Genomic DNA, 24,065 nt, shown 5'->3' with positions numbered 1-24,065 from the left:
CCAGCCACCAGTAATTTCCCCCTTTCACCAAGGGGAACTGCTTTAATCAACATTTTAGGGTTCCCATTAGGCCACGGATGCACATTGGTTTGTGGCCTCCATAGCATGTGTCCCTGATTTCCCTTTCTTGGTTTCTACTCAAAAGCCTATGACTCTGGAGAAGTCAACTTCTCTCTCTCCAGGAGACACCAGACCTTCCCATTAAATCATTCCTTTCCCAGAGCCATGGTCAGTGGCTGGAAGCTGGGCATAAGCCACCTAAGTCAGTTTTGCAGTAGAAAGAATTCTTAGAAATGCCAGAAGGTATTTCCTCTCTCCTGGACTCAATAATGAGATCTGAAGACTCCAAGGCCACTAAATGTTACTTTTCAGTCATAGGAAGACAGCTGGTCTTTAGTGAGATCACCCAGCCTCAATCTGAACCTTCTGTGTATAATTTCCTAGCACAGGTTGTTATGAACAACAACCTGTCTTGCTTATGCCACTTAGAGCTGCTGCTTCTGGTACTGACAGCTGAGAGCACAATACCTTTAAAGTTGTCGAGCATCTCTGCTTGGCTTACCACCAAAAATCCTCTATCGGTTTGCTTTGATTTTTTTTTTTTTTCATTTGTTTTGAGAAAAGGTTTTATTGTGTAACACAGACTCAGGGTTCCCCAGCCCCAGTCCCGTGCTACCATCTCTTCCACGAATCGGGCGAAGGCCTGGAGATTGAAATAAAGACAAGACAGCGGGTCATTCGTTCAATGGCAAAGTCGGAACGCCAAATGCCAAATGCCGTTTATTGAGAGGAAAGAATGGGCTTAAATACCGATTTATAGCACAGTGGAAAATTACAGGAAGTTTTAGGCTTAGCTCCTCCCTACGCAGTGTGCGTTGTCACGAGGTGTGTGTCATCAAAACGGGAAGAGTACCAACAAAAGCCTTGGGGCAAGGAGTTCCCGCCAACAGCTTCAGGCTTGCTCATGCATGCAGGGTCCATGCAGGGGCCTACATGTCCCACTCCTGGCCATGAGCAGCCATCAGCTCGGATCCACCATCTTGGAAGCTTACATATCAACTGCCTGTTGACAGGAGTCGAGTCAGGAGGCCTCATACTTGGGGAAGGAGAACATAGAATGGGATGGCGCTGGAACTTTGAAAGGTCCTGCTTTTCTCCCATGATGTCTAGAAGGGAGAGTGTGAGTGAGTGTTTCTTGAGGTTGCTTGAAGTCATTGGCCAGGACGGGCAGAATCCAAAGCACAGTCAAGAAGACAAGTCACATAAATCCAAAGGACAAAGGAAGGCCATGCTGGCAGGGGAAGAGGAGGGCCATGCCAGAAAGCTGGGCTTGGACTGTAGGAAGCTCTTGCATCTATGGATGAAGATTGGTTTAGGTAGCTTTGAGTAATGGCCCTGTCTATCTACCTGCTTCAGAATCAAGGTTGTAAATGTGGGTGTTCTTTCCTCACCATAAACTCATCAGACTACTCGCCAGAGAGAGCCGGAAACCATCCAGGACATCAAGTTAAATAAACGAAGAACTCCCATGGCTCTAATCCTCTGGAAGAACTTTAAGGTATAGAAAGAGTATGGAAGATACAGGAGAGAAAGTTAATGACATCTCATTTGGGGAAAATTTTCTGTCGGAGAAGTCAAAGTTTCTGAAGCCTGTCTGGGAGGAACCCTGGGGCGAAGTCAAGAGCATTGTCAAAGGACAGGAGTCTTGGGGTGCAGTCTAAGCACTGTGAAGGGACAGGAACCCTTGGGTGCAATCTAGAGCACTGCCAAGAGACAGCAGCATTTGGGTCCAGTCAAGAGCATTGTCAAGTGACAGGAATTCTGGGTTATAGTCTAAAGCATTGTCAAGGGACAGAAGCCCTGGGGTGCAGTCTAGTGCACTGTCAAGAGACAGGAGTCTGTAGATCTTGGAAGTGGGAGGAGTCTGAAGCAGGAGAGAGAACTGGATGGAAGAGGCTACAGGCCCAGGCAGCAGTTTGCAGCTCACTTACCTGCAGGCAGCTTACAGAGCAGACCACTCAGTCAGTAGTCAGCTTTGCCTTTTAAGAGGTGATTGCCCATGCTTGCTCTGTGATTGTTTCTGCTGCATTCCAAGGGTCTTTGTAGGGGATAAAGAAAAAGGGGAATATGTGGAGAGAAGCATTTTGTACATGGTGTTAATATTTTCTTATTACTCAAATGTCATCACATGAAGATATTCTTTGTTCTTTCAATGACTTCAGAACATTTCTCTTTGTGATACATCTATAGATATTGATCTATTCCTGCCTCTCTGTTGGAAAATCCCAGAAAAAAAAAAAGTATTGGGAAACTCAGTTTTCATCATGGGTTGCTTAAAATGTTAAAGTATATGAATATTACAAAATGCTTCCTGGTCTGTAATGTGTCACAGTGAGATGAATAAAGCAATCCTCTTGGCTCCAAAAATACCAAAAAACAAAAATAAAAGGAAGAAAGATCAGTATCAATGTGTCCACAAAAAGCTGTGTGGGTAGCACAGCCCTGCAGCCCTGCAGCCCAGCTACTTGGGAGGTTGAGGCAGGAAGACCTCAAGCTCTTGGCCTTGCCCAGGCTACAATTAGTTCAAGGCAAGGTTGGGAATCTTAACAAGACCCTGCCTCAAATTTTGAAAAGGCCTGAATCTGATCTCTCCGGTAGAGTGCTTGCTAGTGTGCTGGGTATTCTTGGTTGTCTACATCTGGAATTAACTAAAACCAAAATGACTGGACATACCCATAAGGGAATTTTTTTTCTTTTTGGGGGGGGGATTTTTTCTTATTAAATCATTTAAAGTGTAAAGACACACTTCCAATCTGGAGCTTTAAGGTGGGAAGATCTACCTCTAGTCTGGGCCATACCTTCTGCAGACAGCCTACATGAGATACAGAAGAAAGCCAGCTTTCTCTTCGACTGCTTGCTCTTGATCTGGCTGACAAATCCATTCCTTCATTGGCATTACAGCCTACTCTTTAGGATTCCAGTGTTAACTGAAGACCAGCGGACAGATCCAGTCTCGTGGACTGAACAACTATTGGATTCTCAAAACTTCTGTTTGTAGACAGCTACTGGAGCACAGGCTATAAGCCATTCTAATAGACCCCCTTTACACACACACACACACACACACACACACACACACACACTCATCCATTCTGAAATTCAGTTCCTTTAGAGACCCTGACTACCATACCTAGATAACCCCAAACCTCCTTCCAGTAACCCCAAGTGTAGCACAGCACATTCCATGGCCTCGGATACATTTGAACAGCCTCGGCCCCTTCACAGGTCTCTGATGTGTAAGACACCCTTAAAACACTCAATAAACTTTTTCAGGAAGCCCTGCTCTCAGCATAGGAGGAGGTTGCAAAACTGAGCATTTCCCAGACTCTAGACACCAGGCACAGTTACTTCCCTCTGGCCAGGATGCTCTCCCCTACGCAGATGTGTCAGTCACCTCTTCTGGTACTATAAAGCTTAAGTGGAGCATTAGTCCACAATGTTATCAAAAAAGAACAACACATCTCATATCAGATGACCACAACTATGCATGCAGCTGTATTCTTAAGGTCCAAGACAGGTGACAAAGGAAGACAAGAAAAATACCTTTGTGCCACAACTGTTGGTGTTAATATGCCTTGGATTTGTGGATATGGTCCCCTTAGCTCCTAACTTCTCTATTTTTTGATGTGACTACTAATAATAGAGATTATTAATATTAAATAAGACATGAATGGCAACCACTTTCTGAGATTACAATGTCCCATGGTCAAAACTAGGCACCTGAAGTAAATTATCTTAATATTCACAAAAGTCTGAGAGACACAAGACAGTATGCTCCGATTCTACAGAAGAGAAAACTGCAGGCTACACAGGCACACAACAGCTGCTACCACAGTGAGGGTTTGAACTCAGGCCACCTGATACAAGTCAACACAAACACTTGGCTAAGGAGTTATTGGACACAGGTCCGCATCCATTGGCTTTGGTGAAGCCCTGCATTTCTTTTTTGGTGAACTCCCAGTGTAGAACCAGGACACCACGCCACATCACTGAGCCAAGTCAGGCCCCATCACCTGGGCCAAGTTCTCATTGAAATGTGTGTGTTGGGTGGGGGGGCTAATGATTATTTTCATTCCTGGTTCCTGATTATTTGGTTTAGGTTTTGCACGATTAATTAGGAGCCTAAATTAATGCGAAGGGAAACACGTGTCCAGCTGGTCTTCCCAGATGTTCTCGGGGAGAAACTCTCCAATTTGCACAGCGTAGCAGTATAAACACGACTTGGGGAAGCTGGAAGCTGATGCTGTACACCCTTTACTCCGCACTCCTGGTGGGGAGGATCCCTGGGCTGGCTGGGCAGCTGCCGCTACTTAGATCTGCCATGATGCCAAGTGGCAGTGCCAAGGGGTTGCAGTGCCAAGGGGTTGCCACAGTCACCCTGGCTCACCTAGGTCCTAATCAAAAGGAGAAGAAGGAAAGCCAAGCTGCAGATGAGGAGTTGAGGAGAATGAGGAGAGATCTCTGAGGAGCAGAGGATGAGGGAAGGTGTCCTTAGAGACTCAGGCCTCCTGTAAAACTCCATCACCCCATGGTTCTCTTCCTCTTCCCACCATAGTCCGTGGGTTCCTTCTGTTACCATGGTGACAAAGCTCACTTACCTCCCCAGGTTTCCTTCTATTTGAGATGATGAGATGGAATGATTAGAAGTGGGGGTCTGCAGAGGCCACTCAGCATCTCTCCATCAGAAGGCTTCTCCCTTCTGCTGTTTCCATGCACAAAATCCATGGAGAAATGGGCCACACCCGAAAGGACAGACAATATGGAGGTAAGTGACCTCCTCTGAGAGTTGTTCCCAGTCTGACGCTGGTTCTTCGGCCCTACACTGGGTCAGGAATGGCTACTATAGCTTCACTGGGTCATTAACACCATTGCTAAAATCTGTGTATCCGCATAAGGCGCTCTCCCTGCAAGGGAAAGAGATACTGGCTGGTGAAGATAGGATGACCCTTCGTGACGAAAGTGAAAAAGCAAGGCCAGACCTAAAAGGCCATAGCGGGTGGTACAGTTTCTCTGAGATTACTGTAAAAGTCACAGACTTGGAGACGCCGGGAGTAGACTAGCAATCTGAGGGCTGGACCAAACAGAGATGACTAGAAGCTAGTGTTTAGTGGGTACTCAGTCTTCATTCAGGATAAGGAAGGTCTAGATGTGGACAAAGGTGATAGTTGGTTGCAATGTAAATTTAGTAAGTGCTACTTAATTTACACTTTAAAGTGGTTAAAATGGTAAAAGCTTATGTTGTGACTGTTTTACCATTATGAAAAAAGAGTACCTCACTGAGGTAAAGCCAGCTGCCAGACTGTGTTCCCCTCTGTAAATGGCCTGCCCATCATGTGCTCCCCCTTTGCTGAAGTTAGACACCAGAGGTCTCTGCGGCATTCATTCATAAGTATTAATGATAGTCTAGATCAGCGGTTCTTAACCTGTAGGCTATGACCCCTTGGGTTTGAATGACCCTTTCAATGGGGTGGCCTTAGAACATCAGATAACAGAGATATTTACATCATGATTCATAACAGTGGCAAAATTACTAGCAATATTAAAGGATTGCAGCTTCAGGAAGGTCGAGAACCACTATCCTAGATGCTAGGACTGTGAAGGGAGGAGGAATCTGCCCTCTAAGACTCTTTATTCAGCTTTCACTTTATTGAAAGGTGTTTATGGGTGGGAAAAGGAGGCTTTTAAATTTTTCCTTTTTGTTTGGAAGTATTTAGATGTTTACAATGAAAGGAATAAAATTGCTTGATCTGTTTTAATTGCAACTGGTTGGATTCTTATTAGTGAGTACTAATTGTACAAAATAATGGGTTTGATTATGACAGTATTGTACATGTATGTAATATGTTTCAATCAGCCCCACCTCATTTCCCCCTTCCTATTCCCTGGTAGTTCCCCTCTAGTTACATGGGTTTAAATCTAGGCTCTGATGCATATGAGAGAAAATGTGACATTTGTCCTTCTGGACCTGGCTTATTTCCCTGAGCATGGTGGTCTCTGCTTCATCTGTTTTTCTGTTATCACATGCCTTTCTTTTTCTTCATAAAGGAAAAATACTATGTTATGTATATCTGCTATACTTTCTTTATCCACCTATCCATTGATGGGAAGATAGCCTATCCCATAAGTTAGGTATAGTGAACAGAGCTGCAAAAATATTATAAAGTTTTGATAAGCATTCATTAATATGGATATCTTTGAGTTATACTGACATTCTTGTTTTATAATCTCTGCAGACAGAACCTGTTTCTACTCGATCTTCCAGAAACATTTTGGAGATTCTCTACATAGACTTTCACATTCTTGGTTAAATTAACTCCTAAGCATTAAATGAATCTTTAATGTCCTTTATTAAAATATATTAGCTATACATTAAAAATTGATTTTGTACATGATGGTGGCGGCACATGCCTTTAATCCCAGGACTTGGGAGGCAAAGGCAGGTAGATCTCTATGAGTTGGAAGCCAGCTGGTCTACAGAGTGAGTTCGGGAACAGCCAGGGCTACACAGAGAAACCTTGTTTCAAAAAAAAAAAAAAAAATGGATTTTGCTATCAGATTTTCAACATACACATATTGTATTTCTATCATATTCTCCACATTCACCTTCTCTTGTTTCCCTCATACCCTTCCCCTCCTCTTTAAAAAACTTTTGTTGTTGTTGTTGTTTGTTGTTCTTAGTTTGTTTTTTGAAACATGGTCTCTTTACAGGATGTCCTGGAATTGAAAAAGATCTACCTGCCTCTGCCTTTTAAGTTCTGGGATGAAGGGCATTCTCCACCATGCCTGGTCTTCCCACACATCCCTTCTAACCCTCATCCTTTTCAACACTGCTAACTGTTGTCATATCTTTGTTTTTGTCTTTTAAATAACTCAATTAGTTTCACTAAGGTTATTTGCAGGTCACTAAGGTTATTTACAGGATCTCAAGTGAGAGTTTGTTTGCATGAACATAGATACCTTAACAGTGGCTACACCGCCAAAAAACATAATTCACCTTACCCAACCAACCAGAAACTACATACAAATCCTCAGGGAGGGGTGGATCCAATAAGCCTCCTCTCACTCCGTGCCAGGATGTTGACAGGCCCAATTGTATACAGATTTTGTACATGCAATCACAGCTGCCATTATGAGTTCAAGAGTGCAACCACCTAGACTGGAGAGATGGTCCAGAGTTATTAAGAGCACTTGCTGCTCTTGTACAGGTCTCAGCGTGGCAGCTCAAAGTAATCTATAATTCTAGTTCTAGAATCTGATACCCTCCCGTAGACGCCAAGGGCACCAGGTATACACGGAATATACATACGTGCATGTAGGTAAACATTCATGCACATAAAAAATAAACAGACCTTTTTAAAAGGTGTGCAACCACCCTGTCATGCCTAGAAGTCCATGTTCTACAGAACTATTCCCTTTCCTCTAGCTCTTACATTCTTTCCAGCCCTTCTTCCTTGATAGTCTTTGAGCCTTGGAGAAGATGATAAAGATGTCTCCCAGCTGAGCATTCAATTATCACTTATTCTCACTTTGACCAGTTAAGAGTCTCTATAGTTACAGCTAACCGCTGTAAAGGAAGGCTTCTCCTGCTTATTTAGAAAGCAATTCAACTGGCCCATCATTTCCATTTAACAAGACGACAACAGCAGTATCTTGGGGTTTCTATTGCTGTGAAGAGACACTATGACGACAGTAACTCTTATAAAGGAAAACATTTAATTGGATGGCTTCCGGTTCAGAGGTTCAGTCCATTGTCATCATGTGAGATATAGCGACATACAGGCAGACATGGTGCTGGAGGGTTGAGAGTTCTACATCTTGCACAGGCAACAGGAAGTGAACTGAGACAATGACCGTGGCTTAAAAGCACATATGAGACCTCAAAGCCTGACTCCACAGTGGTACACTTCCTCCAACAAGGCCATATCTACTCCAACAAAGCCATACCGTCCATTAATGCCACTATCTTTGGTGGCCATTTTCTTTCAAACCTTCCTACAAGGGCCTATAGCCTCTCTAGCAACAGGTTTTTGGTTTTGTTTGTTTTACATGGATAACGCCTGTGGAGTAGGCTTCAAATGCTATCAGAAGGTAGTTGGATACCTCTATAACACTCTTTCCTGTATCACATCAGTGGACACATCTTACTTGGCAACATTTGTTGAAGAGGCTATGTTTCTCCAGTGTATATCATGTGGCTGTGGCTATGTTGGTATATATCCATATTCTCTGTTCTAGTCCATTGACCTGTGTTGTCTACTTTGTACCAGTACCATACTGTTTTCATATGCTGACTCTTAGTGTAATTTGAATCCAAGTATGGTAATACCTCCTGCATTATTCTTTTTCTTCAAGATTATTTGGCTGTCTAGGATCTTTGTGCTTCCTTTGATATTTAAGATTTCCCCCCTATTTCTGTGAAGAATAATGTTGCAGTTTTGTCAGGGATCGGTTTGAATCTGTACACAGCTCTGGTAAGACAGCCATTTTCACAATATTGAATATGAGAGGTCTTTTGATCTCCCTGTCTTCCTCAGTTTCCTTCCTCATAGGTTTGAAGTTTTTATTGTATATGCTTTCACTTCCTTGGGTAAGGTTAGTTCAAGAGTTTGTGTGTTCATTTGCTGCTTTGTGTTGAGGATACCGTGAATAAGATGGCTTACCCTACTTCTTTCTAAGTGTGATTAGCATTGCTGTATGGAAAGATTAGTCATTTTTGTATGTTTATTTTGTACCCTTCCAGTTTGTTAAAAATGTCACTCAGTTCTTAGAGATTTCTTGTGGGTTCTTTATGGTTTCTTATGTGTAGACGTACACCATTTGCAAAACAGCAACAACAAAAAATGCTATTTTAATTTCTTCTGTTTCTATTTATATCCATTCTATTCCCGCTTTTGTCTTATTGCTGTAGCTAGGACTTCAAGCGCTTTATTGAATAAGGGTGAAGAGAATGGACATCTTTGCTTGATCCTCATCTTACTGGACATGACTTGAGTTCTGACCCCCCCGCCCCCCAGTTAGCTTGATGTTGCCTGTAGGTTGGCTGTATATAGGCTTTTTTTGTGTTGAGACATATTCCCTCCATTTCTAGCCTCTCCATGGCTTTTAGCACAAAGAGATGCCAAGTTGATAATGGTCAATTGTCTTTTTTATGTGCTCGTGAATTCCATTGAGATTGGTCTATAGTTTTATTTTGTTGCTGTTGTGTTTCTATCTGGTTTTGATAACAAGGCAATACTACTAACTTTTAAAAAGAATTTGGAAGTATTACTTCTTTTTTATTTATGAAATGATTAGAGAAACTCATCTATATTTAAAGATATAATAGAATTCTTTAATGAATATATCTAGTAAGTTATTTTATTACTATTTCAGTTTCATTGTCTCATGTTAGTTTAACTTTGGTAAGTCATGTGCATCTAGAAATTCATTCTTTTTTTTAGATTTTCCAAGTTAGTGTAATGTAAGCTTTTAACACATGTCCCTATAGCTTTCTGAATTTCATTGTTATCTGTTGTAATGCCTCCCCTTTCATCTATAATTTTATTAATATGGGTTTCTTATTTCTTTTGGTTAGTTTGATTGGGTGCCAATTTTGTCTTTTCAACAAACCAATTCTATTTCATTAATTTCTACCCTAATCTTAATTTCACATCTACTGCTTTTAGGGTTGGCTTCTTCTTGCTTATCCAAGGGTTAAAAGGCATTAAGCCATTTATTTGAGACTTCTCCATGTTGTTTTGTTTTAAATATCTAGACACAGCTATGAATACATCTCTTAAGATTGCTTTCATTGTAGCTTGCTACTTTGGTATAGTGTGTCTTTATCTTCCTTCAGTTCTAGGAGTATTTTTATTTCCTTCTTGATTTATCCAAAGAACCATTCATTATTCAGCAAGTGCCTTGTGTAATCTTCATGACTTTGTGGATTTTCTATAGTTTCCCAAGCTCTAGATTCCAAGCTTTATTTAGTTGTAATCAGGTAGAATATATGAAATTATTTCAATTTTCACATATTTTTCTGAAACTTGGTTTATGTCTTATATATTTTAGAGACCATCCCATAGATTCCTTAGAAGGATGTGTGTTCTGTTGTGGTTTGGATAGAATGTTCTCTAGATGTCTATTAAGTTCTCTTGAACTCTGATGTCATTTAATTACAATTTTCTCTGTTTAGTTTTTGTTTGAATGACCTTTCCACTAATTAATATGAAGGGTTCAAGTCCCCACTATTGCTTTGTTAAGGTTAATCTGTGGCTTTACATCTTGTGGTGTTTGTTTTAAGAAACTGGACATGGCAGCATTCAATACATAGATGTTTTTAGAGTTATAATTTCTCTTGCTAGGTTAATCATGTATGAAACTATTTTCTTAATCTCTCCTGATTAACTTTTGTGTGATATATTTTATAATACTATAATATTGACACATATTCACTCATTCCATTTGCTTAGAATACCCTACGATAGTGTCTACCTTTGATTTTAAGGTATATTTTGGGGAGGCAGCAAGTAGATGGATCTTGCTTTTAAATCAATCTACTAGTCTGTGTCTAAATTATTGGATAACTGACTATTCAGAGTTAATCTTGAAAAGTTTGTATTGATTCCTGTTATTTTGTGAATTTTACAGTGTTTGGTGTTTTTCTGATTCTCAGTTGCTTTAACTAATGTTTTACATTTTCTTTTCCTCTGTAGCCTCTTGGATATGTTTATAATTCTCTTCAGTCTGAAGAATTTCTTTTACTGTATTCTGTAGAGCTGGCTTGGTGGTCATAAATTCCTTTAGCCTGCTTTCATCATGGAATGTTTCTCTTTCTCCATCATATGACAAATAGCCTTGATGTGTACAGTAGTTAGGGCTGCTAGATATGGTCTTCAGAACTTGAAACACACCATTTCCTGCCCTTTTGTTCTTTAAAGTTTTTATTGGGAAATCAACTGTCATTCTTAGGTCCCTGCCTTTATGTGTGATTTGTCATTCCATTTTTGCAACTCTCAATATCTTTTCTTTGTTCTCTATACTTAGTGTTGTAACAATAACATGGAGAGTGCCTTTCTAGTCCTTCCTGTTTGATGTACTACATGCCTCTTTTCTTGGAAGGGCTTCTGTTTCCCTGGATTTGAAGAAATTTTGGCTATATTGTATAGAAAATATTTTCTATGCCTTTGGCATATATTTCTCTTTCTTTATTCCTATTATTCATAGTTCTAATCTATTCATGGTGTTCCTAAGGTCTTGCATGTTACATTCAGATGTTGGATTGATTGTTATTATTTATCCCTGTCCTTTATTGAATGTCCCAATTTACCTACCTTGTCTTCAACCTTTGACACTCTGACCTCCCCATGTTCCTATCTATTCATAAGACCTTCTATAGAGGATTTTATTTTGTTTACTGATTTTTTCATTTCTCGTATCATTTCAGTTCAATTTTTTGTCAGTTTGTATTTCCATCTCTTTATAGAATTCCATGTTTCTATTCTGTATCACCTTTCTCATTTCATTCAGCTATTTGTGTTCTCTTGGAGTTATCAAGTGTTTTTTTCATTGACTCTTGATTTCTTTTAATATGTTTATGCTCACTCCTTTGAATTCTTCATTTGAAGTATCATCAAAGTCACTCTCCTTGGTGACCATTACTGTGGCACTGTTGTTTTTTATGGAAACATGTCATCTTGGTTTTTCATGTTGCTTGTGTTTTTGCATCAGCACTTGTATTTTGGGAGTCAAGCCCTTTGTTAGGCTTGTTGGTTTGTTTTTGTCATCTTGCTTTTGATAGACATGCTTGCAATGTTTATAAGAGGGAGTAGGTTGTAGCAGGAATGAGGTATTGTTTTCCTCTAGCACACTGGCTTTCAGGGCAAACGGGCTGTATCTCCATCCTCCTCTGAGAGTAAAATACTGTCTGCATCAAGTGTTATGAGCCAGGAATAAACTTATGAAAATAGAGTAGTAGCAATCACATCTAGAGTGTTAGTCATTATAGGGAGTAAAGGGACATTGATGGTACTTTGTGTATTACTACATACATTTTGTGAGTATGAGTGAAAAGTAAGTGGACAGAAAAAGGAAGATAAAATGTAGTGAGTTGATAGAAACCAGAGGAGAAAAACATAAATAGAAGCAGGCACTTAACACATAAACAAGATTGGTGGAAGAGGGGTTTTGAGCTAAAGATGGACTGAAAGGAGGCAAACAGATGCAATCAGGTCCCATGAAACAGACCTGACTCTCAGGAGGCTGAGGGCAGAGATCCTGCTAACCAGGCTAGGCTATAGGAAAGGAAAGGAAAGGAAAGGAAAGGAAAGGAAAGGAAAGGAAAGGAAAGGAAAGGAAAGGAAAGGAAAGGAAAGGAAAGGAAAGGAAAGGAAAGGAAAGGAAAGGAAAGGAAAGGGGAGAATAAAGAGAGGGCAGAGTGGCAATGTAAGGTAAGAACATAACAGGGCCAAATTAGCTGGATAAATAGGATGTTAAGTAAAGGTAGAATATGGAATGAGAGCTGGGGGTGGGCTGGAAACGCGTGCTGTGAATACTGACTGGCCCTGATGCTGGATTCTGTCTAGATTCTCTCCTGTCCCTCCCCCAGCTCCTAGACCCTCATCTCACCACTGGGAGTTCCTCTGCCGTGGGTGGTCCTGCCCGCCCGACCCCATTACACAATGTTCGATGTTATTATGAATTCTTTTCATACTTTTCACTGCTGGCGCATGCAAACACAAATGATTTGCCCGTGCGCACTTCCTGCCCCACTGTTTTGCTGAGTCACTTCTTAGTTCTAACATCCGGTTTGTTCCGTGGCTCTCTTCTGTCTTCTGTAAATGTGAGAGTGCGTCTGCAAACAGAGGTGAGTCTACTTCCTCCTGTCTAATCAGGATGCTTGGTATCACTTCCTATGGACTAACTGCTTTTTCTAGTAGCCACAATATCATCTTAAACAGAAATTGTAGAGGTAAGACTCTCTTTTTGATCTTTTACAAGGAAAATCATTGTCTCTCGCTGCTTAGTCTAAAATCTGAAGTCAGCCATGAGCTTACAATGTCAACAGTTTCTTTCTATTCCTAGCCTGCTCAGTGTCTGTCAGGAGGGGGTGTTGGTTTTGTGAAATGCATCATTACATCAGCTGAGGTAATAGTGTGATTTTTTTACCCCTTCATTCTTTTTTTATGTCTTTATTTTCTCCTTATGTTTTTGTATTGAAATTCTTGGAGAATTTCTTTATATATCTTGTTTGAAATTCTCCAAGAATTTCATACATTGTATTTTGATCATATTCATCCCCCTGTCTCCTTTCAAATCCACCCCAACTCATATCTACCCAACTTTGTGTCCTTAATGCTTTCTGTTTGGTTGGTTTTTAACTCATAAGTGCTGTGCTGCCTGTGTACTCTTGGGTATGTGGCCATCCCCTAGAGTGTGTTAGAGATTTACCCTATGCCATACCATTAAAGAATACCAACTCTCTCTCCTCTTCTCTCTCTCTCTCTCTCTCTCTCTCTCTCTCTCTCTCTCTCTCTCTGCAAGTAAACAATTTCCAATAGCTCCTCAGCTAGGGTGGGCCTTCACAACCACCTATCAGACCCATCCTTACTTACACAGGTCACAACCACTGTCAATTTATATGTACAACTTGCCCTGTTACATCTACATCCAATGACCCACAAGAAAACAGTGTTTTTCAGACACAATAGCACCACCTCTGGCTCTTAACAATCTCTCTGCCTTTCTTCTACAGTGCTCCTGAGCCTTGGGAGAATAGGATGTGTTATAGAGGTCCCATTTAGGGCTGAGCACTCTATAGTCTCTTATTCTCTGCAAATTGAGCACTTGTGGGTCTCTGTGTCAATTACTATCTACTGCAAAAAGAAGCTTCTGTGATAAGGTTGAGAGATGGACTAATATATGGGTATAAGGAGAATTCATTATTCTCCCCCCCCATTAGCACAGTACTAATAGGTTGTCTCCTGGGATCTATGACCTTTCTATCCACAGTTTTCTCTGCCTAACAATTGTTCAAAATATGGGTTCCAACTTGTGGAATGAACTAAAAGCCAATCATAAAGTGATTGGTTACTCTCAGTTATTCATGCCACTAATACGTCATTGGTCATATATTGCCAGGGTAGTAAATATTGAAGTTTGCAAGGTTCACAGATGTATTAATTTTTACTTTTCTCTTCCAGTGGCAAGCATAATACATTCAAACATTATGAAAAATACATTCAAGCATATGAAAGCTAGTACTAGGAATATGGATGCCAGGTAAATACTAGCTTGATTTCTCTATGTTCTATGACTCACATATGTGTTGCCTTTAGTAATATGGGGTCTTACCATCATGTTCTGGAGGGGAACCAAGAGCAAAAGCAATAATAGCCTGTAATATTTGGAGTTTCAGGAACCTTTCTTAGTTAGGGTTTCTATTGCTGTGAAAAGTCACCACAACCACAGCAACCTTTATATAAGAAAATATTTAATTGGGGCTGGCTTACAGTTCAGAGGTTCAGTCCATTATCCTCATGACCAGAAACATGGCAGCATGCAGGCAGACATGGTGGTGGAGAAGGAGATGACAGTTAGTACATCTTGATTTGCAGGCAACAGGAATTGAACTGAGACACTGGGTGTAGTTTAGGCAAAGGAGATCTCAAAGCCCACCTCCACAATGACACACTTCCTCCACCAATGCCACATCTCCTTATAATGTCACTTGCTGTGAGCTTATAGGGGCCAATTACATTCAAACCACCATGGGACTTCACTGGCCAATAATCCCAGCAGGGGTAACTGATTCTTTCCATGGAGCTTTTGTTTAGTATTTTATGTTCTGGTGGTTTTCACATGTTTACTACCCTTACATTTCAGGGATGAACCCCACTTAGTCATAGTATATTATTGTATGTTATATATTGTGTGTCTATTATGGTATGATTGTTTTAGTGCTGTGGAATCATGCTTGCTGTATTTCCTTGAGGATCAATAGCCACGAGGGATGCAAGTTTAAGTGATAATCTCTTTGTTTGCTTTCAGCTTTATCAGGTTGATCCTGGCCTCACCAACTAAGGAAATAGTCTCCTCTCTTTAGTTTATTGGAAGAAATTGAAGAAGGAGGAATGATGATGCCATTGATGTCTGGTTGACAGGATCTAGAATCACTTCAGTGACAAGTCTCGAGGCGTTGCTGTGAGAGGTTGTCTAAATCAGGGTAATGAAGGTGAAAAGACCCGTCATAACTGACGGCTCTACCTCATGGGTTGCGGCCCTGGGCTGCATGAAAAGGAGAAAGCCAGCTAAGCATCAACACTGGTTGCTCTGTTTTCTGATGGCAGATGTGAGGACCCTGCTGTTTTTCCTTTGCTGCCATGATGGACTGCATCATCTGCAACTCTGAGCCAAATTAGACCCTTCCTTCCCCAAGTGACTTCTGTCAGGTTGTTGTTACAGCGACAAGAAGCTTAATCAATACACATGGGTGTTAATTAATCTTCTGGTTGATTGAATTCACCAACGAAACCATTTGGAGAAAGGTTTTTCTCTATGGGGGGGGGGGTGGTTTGATTACTGACAACCCTCTTCCAAGCTATAAGTCTTTTTTCAATGTCTCCCTTATCAGCCTTAATTTGGCATATGTTTCTGTTTAGAATTTGTCTATTTCATCTAAGTAACTCAAATTTTAAGAAAACAATTGCTCTCAGTACTGCCTGTCATTTTTCTTTCTATAAAATCAGTAGTAATATGACTACCTTCATTTTTAAAAAATCGTGGTAATGCATTTTTACTTTTTCTTAGCTAGCTTAGTAAATCTTTTCAAACAATCAACTTTTGGTTTCATTGGTTTGTCTTTTTTGTGTTTCGTTGATATCAATTTAACCGCCTTAGATCTATATAACTGCTTCCAACCTTTTGCTTTCAGTTAGTGTGTGTCTCTAATATGTCATGAAACTGATGATAATTACGTAGGTAGGTCATGTGTTTGAAATAATTTTCCCAATGTGCATCTTTCTTTGAGTTCAATACATTTACATTTAAAATAATAGAGAAGTAAAATACTACTGTCATTTTATTTGATTTCTCTAGTAGCTATTTGTCTTGCATATCCCTTGTAGCTTCCTTTGAATTTTAGGGGACTCTAGTTCTAATATTTGTTTTTCTTACTTGATATTTTAATGACATTTTTTTTTTACTCTCTTATCTCCTTTTGGTTATATTCTACAAGTTGTTTGCATACATGTGGCTAACATGAAAGTTAGGTTCCACATCTTAATGTGCAACAATCTTTTGAATTGATACCAAATTAACTCCAGCCACAAAAGCTGCATAGTTGTAGAGCTCTATCCTTGTCCCTAGTTATTAATGCCCCAAATCATATCTTTGTCTGTTATATAATTAATGCCATATTTATGATTATTTTGTTCATCTTTTGAGTCCTATAAGAGAAATATAATTCCATACCAAAATAACAAAGTTTTACTTGTTGTTGCCTGAGATGAATGTATGGGGAGGGCTTGCTCTGGAATAGGATCTTAGAATATGGCTCAGGCGGGCCTTGCATTCAATGCACTCCTGCCTCCTCTGCCTCCCAAGTGCTGAGATAACAGACATTCACAGCCATGGCTGGGTTTAGTGTTTGTCTCCATATTTACTCAAATATCCATAGGAGATCTTTATATTTCATACAGCTTTGTATTACTCAACAGTCGCCTTTCATTTGAGTCTGAAGGACTCCAAACAGCATGTGTCTAAAACAAAGTGTTGCAGATCTCTGCCTTCTAGGTATAAATGATATGACTGTTGCTGTCCTGAAATCAGAAGAGCAGTGTTTACCATTGTGTGATACTCACTGGATTGGCATAAGACTCTCTCTCATGGAAAGAAGCAGAGCTCTTGAGGCATCATACTAGCAATGCAAAAGGCATGCACCAGGGCTCACAGGACAGCACACTAGCAAGGCAGAGGGGCATGCACCAAGGGCTCATAGGACAGCACACTTGGCAGCAACCTAGTGCCTCATGAGGCTTCTAGAATACTTGCAAGAGGTTTCAACTGACAGGGGCTTATAAAGCACATGAAGCTCCATCTCTCCCCATGGGATATATAAGTAGTTGACAATTAGAATGCCACAAAGACTTTTTTTTTTGAGGGAGCATAATCACCCATAAGTTACCCCAGTTAAACTTGTTGGTTCATCAAGCTAAACTTGGGTAGGACATTTTCTTTGGTCTGTCTTTAACGCTTATTTTCTGTACATGTTGGTTTATATATCCTCGGGGAAAGTTAATGCCAATCCCAACAGGGGCATGACACACCCAAAGCTGAGTTTGAAAGAACTTACCTGGTCTCTACTGTTGAATGAAAAAGCATACAACTAGGGCTTCTCTGCCTGAAAGAGGAATGTTTGCTGGAAGAACCCCAGCAAATTTTCCTTAAGTAATGTGGGCTGCCATGCCGTCTTGATGAATAGTCATCAAGAGTCCATCGCATACATACGAGGATTCCCCTAAACAGCTGATGGGTACAAAGAATGCATTGTAGTATCTGAAAGTAACACAGATGAGATGAGATGAGATGAGATAATAATCAGGGTGCAGCATCAGTCACATGGCCCTTGCTCAGCAAGACATGTGGATGCTATTCTGAAGATGGAGGTTTCTGTCCCACCTGGTCCAACAGGCACTTAACTCCAAATCAAGACACAGACACTATATTAATTATTAAACTGTTTGGCCTATGCTTAGGTTTTTTTTTATTGGCTAGCTCTCCTTAATTATTAATCCACTTCTATTAATCTATGTATTGCCATGAGGCTGTGGTTTACCCACAATCTGGCATGTTACTCCTCTGCCACTTCTCTCTGCCTCCTCTCCCCAGCCTTTTCCTCATCTAGTAGCCCCGCCTCTCTTCCTGCCTGGCTACTGGCCAATCAGTGTTTTATTCATCAACCAATAAGAGAAACATATATACAAAAGGACATACTCTATCAGTATTCTTCAAACTAGTTTCCGAATTAGGAAGTGAAAGACTGAGGTTGCGTGGGTGAGATGGAGATACTGGCTTGCCATTTCTTTCTTTGTAATTGTCTGTGAGTGTTTTACCTGCCAGTGCGTCTATGTACTACTTTCATCCCTAGGGCCCTTGGAGGCCAGAAGAGGGCAGTTTGTAAGCCGCCATGTGGGTGCTGGGAATCAAACCTGCATCTTCTGGAAAAGCAGCATGTGGCCTTAACACTGAGCCATCTCCCCAGCCCAGCTTGCCATTTCTAAGGAAAGTACAAACCCCTGATTGTTAATCTGGATTGTCAGTTTATTGAGCTCTACAACCCTAGAGAGTGAATCTGTGGGTGTGTCTGGGGGAATTGTTTTGATTAAGTTCATTTGAGGTGGGAAAACCTGACCTCTGTGGGTGGCACGTAGGATGGACTCCTGAGCTGTATAAAAAGGGGAAAGTAAGCTGAATGCAAAAACAAATTAGCCCTGGTTCTTGACTATAGAAGGAATGGGCCCTGCTGCCTCAGGCTCCTGCTTCTGTGACTTCCTACTATCAAGTGAACTCTGGGGATGGGGGGGGGGGCTTGAGGACAGGCACTTTTACCCCCTGAGTCATCTCACTGGCCTAGGGAAGGTTTCTAAATGAGAAGTGAAAGAGGCTTGCACAGATCGCAATGGACAGTTTCATCTGTTACCACCTGCTGAAGTCCCCAATGAGAAGGGACAAGCATTACTGAGGAAATAGTTACAAGGGCAGTAGCGTTCGATGCCCAATTCACTGGGTTTCTAGAGCTGTGATCATGGAAGAGCAGAAAAAAGCTGATCCAGCCAGCATCTTGGGACCCCGGTATGAAGCTTCAGTGGTTCTGCTGAGTCTTGTCATGGCTAATGCTCTTTATAAAGTAGGAAACTCCTGGTAGATCTGAATGGCTTGCATCAGTGTGTAATTGAATTAGTAAATGTCTTAGAGTTTCCATTGCTGTGGAGAAACACCATGACCACAGCAACTTTTATAAAGGAAAAAGTTTAACTGGGACTGGCTTACAGTTCAGAGGTTTAGTCCATCATCATCATGGCCAGAAACATGGCAGCATACAGGCAGACATGGTTAGAGAAGGAGCTAAGAGTTTTACATCTTGATCCACAGGCAGCAGAAGAAGAGACTGTCACATGGGCATGGCTTGAGCATAGGAGACCTCAAAGCCTGCCTCCACAGTGACACACTTCCTCCAACAAGGCCACACCTCCTAATAGCGCCATTCTCTATGAGTCAAGCATTCAAGAACATGAGTCTATGGAGGCCATTCCTATTCAAACCACCACAGTAAGGTACTAGGTCACTGAGTGGGAGATGAGGAAAAGGGAAAGCAGAAAAAGTCCCTGTCCAGGTCATTCAAATGTAGCAAGATTTGTGTTGGGTCAGAGTCCTCCAGGAATTTTAGCCAAATGTCCTAAGAGGAGTCTCTGGAAGGCTTTAGGGCCTCAGCAACTGACCACCAAAGGAGTGAAAGAAGGAGCAAATGACAGAATGAGAAAGATCAAGCTTGTCTCCTGGGTTGGGGGAGGGGGTGGACAGTTCTGTCCCGCCTCAGCACAGCTTTATAGCTTTCTCCTTGCAAGAAAGTATCCTAGTGGTGGAGACTTCACCCTGCTTGCAGCCTTTTCAGGAGAGGTGGCAGTCAGGGTGACAGCCAGAGCCTGTCAGACCCCAGGAACTAATTCCAGCAGAGCAAGGCTTTGTTCCCCTTGGCCCTGGGCCAGGCCAAGTAGTGAAATCTATCCCTGCTAAATCTGTGAGGAGTGGGGAGATCCATGGCAGCCCTAAGGCAGCACTCAGGAAGAGCAGGCCAGATGGGTCACAGAGAACATGGATGGAGACAGTGTTCTCATCCTGGTCTTATACTCTGTACATTCTTTTAAGGAAACAGTTGATACAAGGAATGAGATCGTGGCCCTTACTAATGTCTTACATTAGTAACCCCTTAGCCTCCAAAGGCCAATTTGGCATTTGTTTGGAATGGGCAAATGAGCTCTCAGAGATTCTGCCCACTCTCTGTAAAAAAAAAAAAAAAGTTTTATTATGTAATGCTATCTGCTTTTTAAAATATTTTTATTAATTCTTTAAGAATTCCATACAATATATTTTATTTACATTCATCCCCAATTATTCCCCTGTATGCTAACTCTTGGGAAACATCTGCAAGAACATCTTTTAAAAATTGAAGGATTTGAAATAAAGCACACGACATTGTGTGGCCACAGATTGTTAGGGTAAAATCTCAGTGCCTGTGTTCCCTACTGACATAAGCTAATGGCTAAAGAAGACCCTGAGGCCACAAACTATAAAGACTATTAACTCTACTGTCAATTGAATGCCAGAACTAGATAAAATAAGACCTATTGATAAAGACTTCACATGCTTTGGTTGAAGGAGGTGAAGCTATCAAGCTAGGGGACAGTGAGATGGCTCAGTAGGTAAAGGTGCTTGCTTCTAAGCCTGACAACCTGAGGTTGATCTCTGCAACCCACATGGTAGCAGGAGAACATAAGTCCATTTCCTCATATGTGCATTTACACAGACACACAACAGAGAGGTGTAACTTTTTAAAAATGTAATCAAGCTGGAACTAAGGATGTTTCCTCCCTGGTTAGTGCCAAAGGGCATTATGTAAACCACTGAGAGGGATTTGTAACCAATAGTCCTTCTCAGCTGTGGATGCAGAGTACTGTACTATCAACATTCCAGAAGAAATGTGATCACTTGTGCAACACTGGCACAATAGTTATAGGTGCAACCAACTGTTTTCTGGATTCGAGACCCACCCCACCAAGAAAACTCGTGTCTGTAAACCTGGTTCTGTACACCAGGGCACAAGTCCTTGGTTAAAGAGGTCATAAACCTTAAAGGGAGGCAATTGCTATTGTTTTCTTCAGTGGATGTGACATGCCTATCAAATTTCCTTCTAAGCATGTGTGATTTCCCCATAGGTTATTGTCCCTGTTGTCCCTGGCTACATTGGCTTCTTTTTGGAGAGGGAAGAAGTTACTGCGGAGATTGCTAAGTGGTCAAAGTGTTAAGAGTAACTGACTATCCAATGTTCAGACCTAGATAGAGCCTCTATATCACTCTCTCAGCTTCGCCAAGCATTGAGAACAAAAAAAAAGTAAGAACTACAGAAGAGGTAAAATAGATTTTCATCTTCAGATTTTCATCTTCAGAGGATAATGTGACTGTCTTAGTTAGGGTTTCTATTTCTGTGAAGAAACACCATGGTTAAGGCAACTCTTACAAAGGAAAACATTGAATTGAAGTGGCGACTTACAGTTACAGTGAGGGCATTCAGTTGTTATCTCCTGTTTAAAGAATTATTTAGTGTGTGTGTGTGTGTGTGTGTGTGTGTGTGTGTGTGTGTGTGTATACATGTGTGTATGGGCACCTGTGGAGATCAGAAGAGAGTTAATGGATCCCCTAGAGCTTGATTACGAGCAGTTGTGAGCTTCCTGGCATGGGTACTGGGAACCAAACTCTGGTCCTCTGCAAAAAGAGCAAGCACTCTTAACTGAGGGGACATCTCTCCAACCCAAATGTTTATTCAAATGAGCTCGCTTTCCCTTTCCCTCTCTCCTTCTAGGACTCCCATCATGGTGTTCTTTTGAGTCTGATAAATATGAAGTCTCTGCTTCAAGAACTGCTTGGGTCACTTCATTGCTGTTTGCCCTGTACATAGCGTGACCCAGTTGTTGAAAATCAGATACTTGATTTAAAAAAGAGAAAAAAAAGCCATGTCAGCCAACCTTTGCAAATTAATTAGCAAAGGATATCTTTCACTAATTTTCTAAGTTAGGGGACCAAAGGAGGAATCTTAAAATATTCTCGGGTCCTCTCTGACCATGTTTTAAGGGCTATATGTAACCTTTTTTCTCCCTTTCTTTTTTTTTTTTTCCGTGTGTGTGTGTGTGTGTGTGTGTGTGTGTGTGTGTGTGTGTGTGTGTGTGTGTCTGCCTACAGAGGCCAGAAGAGGGCATTATATCCCAGGAGGTGGACTTATAGGCGATTGTGCACTGAGAACTGAATTCAAGTCCCCTGTTAAGAGCAGCAAGTGTTCTTAACCACTGAGCCATCTCTCAGTCTCTGTGTGCACCCTTTTCAATGCTTCCCTTAAATTTTTCCAGCTTCTCTTTAGATGACAGCTTCTGCACCCACAACCTCTTGCCCTGAGTCTGAAGGACTTGCTTCTCATGTAGCATGCTGTGTCTCACCTGAGATCTGCCTTAGGCAAAACAAGAGCTGTCCTTCAGAAAGTTCCCCAGAGAGGCTAGCAGTAGTAAGCAAGAACTCTGTTCTTTGTTTGGTTTTGGTTTTGGTTTTTTGAGAAGGGTTTCTCTGTGTGGCCCTGGCTGTCATGGAACTCTCTCTGTATACTAGGCTGGCCTAGAACTCACAGAGATCTTCCTGTCTCTACCTCCCAAGTGCTGGGATTAAAGGTATGTGCCACCATACACCTTCCTTTCCAGTTCAGAGGAAGAGAAGGAACCACAAACTAGTATGCCACCTTCTCCAGACCTGACCCTCCCTCACAGCCCGTGTATGCAGTAGTGTTCCGAACTCATTTGGTAAGAGAACAAAGCCACTTGCACTGAGATGGTGAAACTGAAGATGGACAAATGAGCTAGTTTGAGATTTAATTAAATTGAACTGCATAGTGGACACTTTTCATAGACCAAAGAAGCTTTCATGTTGGCCACACTGTATAACTCAGCCTAATATTTTGGAAGTAAGTTGGGACTCGGGACTTGCTGGTTAATTTGCTGCAGAGCACTAATGAAAGGGGAGGAGTGGGGATGGTTTTGTGAGCTTTTCTGAGTAAGGAGGGCGGCCTGCTCAGCACAGGGCAGAAGGAGCCCAGCAGTCCCACTTCCCCAGCTTGCTTTCTTCTCAATTCCTCTCTCTCCCCCATCTTTAACTTTTCAAGGGACACAATTACCATGGGCTACATGTTTACTATTAAACATGCATTTCTTCCACCTGGCTCCCTGTCTGACGTTTTAATGGTTTTGCTGGCTTAGCGTTTCATGGGCAGGGCACACGGAAAGAACACACTTTCAGCGCACAGTTTGAAGTCCTTGCACACTCCCTCGATGTTAATGCCATAGCAACGCGCCCTTAACTTTTTATTTCTCTGAGCCCGACCCTCATCTGGAAGGGTTCTGGGCCACATTTTCAAGCACTTTGGTGCCGATTATCGTGAGGCTCCTGAGTTTATGGAGGGAAAGCTAGGAACACATGCTGGAGTCTATGCTCAAATTACTATCCTAAATGACTCCATGGGGGGTTTCCTTCAGGGGTCACCGAGAGCCAGAGTGGAATGTTTTTCCTTCTCCGATTTATCCCAGGCCTTGGGGCACGAGTACCATAAATGCAGGTAATGTGTTTAATAGCCAGATTCTCTCGGCTCATTTTCCCCTTCTCCCCACCCCCAGTGATAGTCATGAAACTTCACAAAGCTAGCTGGGGACACACTTTGCACTGCCCTATTTCTACAAAGGCCAAGAGATTCGATGGCTGAGTGGAGTGGAATGATGACCTAAAGCTCAGGACCCTTTCTGTCTGTGGCTCAGCCAGGGTACACTGTCAGTCCAGCAAGGAGGTCCCACCTGCAAAGCACCATCCTTAGGCAATAAGTTCCCCATTGCTGGACTTAGAAGCAGCATCCAGACTAGTATGACAAAGACACTTGCTACTGGAGAGTTGTGCTTCTGTTGAGAAACCAATCTAGACTATACACCCCCCTTGTGTGTCACTTTTGCTTTCCATGGTTTCCGTTACCCATGATCAAATTTCAAATGGAAAATTCTAGAAGGAAAAAAAATCTCACAAGTTTTAAGTTGCATGCCTTTCTGAGTAGTAGGAGGAAATCTTGCTCCCGCCTGCTAGTCATGAATCATCCTCGGGTCAGCTATTCTTGCTATATCTATTACCTGTTGGCTAGCCACATGATCATGCGTCCACTGTGATGACATCTC

This window comes from Phodopus roborovskii, unplaced genomic scaffold (assembly GCF_943737965.1).
Source record: "Phodopus roborovskii unplaced genomic scaffold, PHOROB, whole genome shotgun sequence".
NCBI classification, from domain to species: Eukaryota; Metazoa; Chordata; class Mammalia; order Rodentia; family Cricetidae; genus Phodopus; species Phodopus roborovskii.
Note: the sequence above shows the minus strand (reverse complement) of the source record.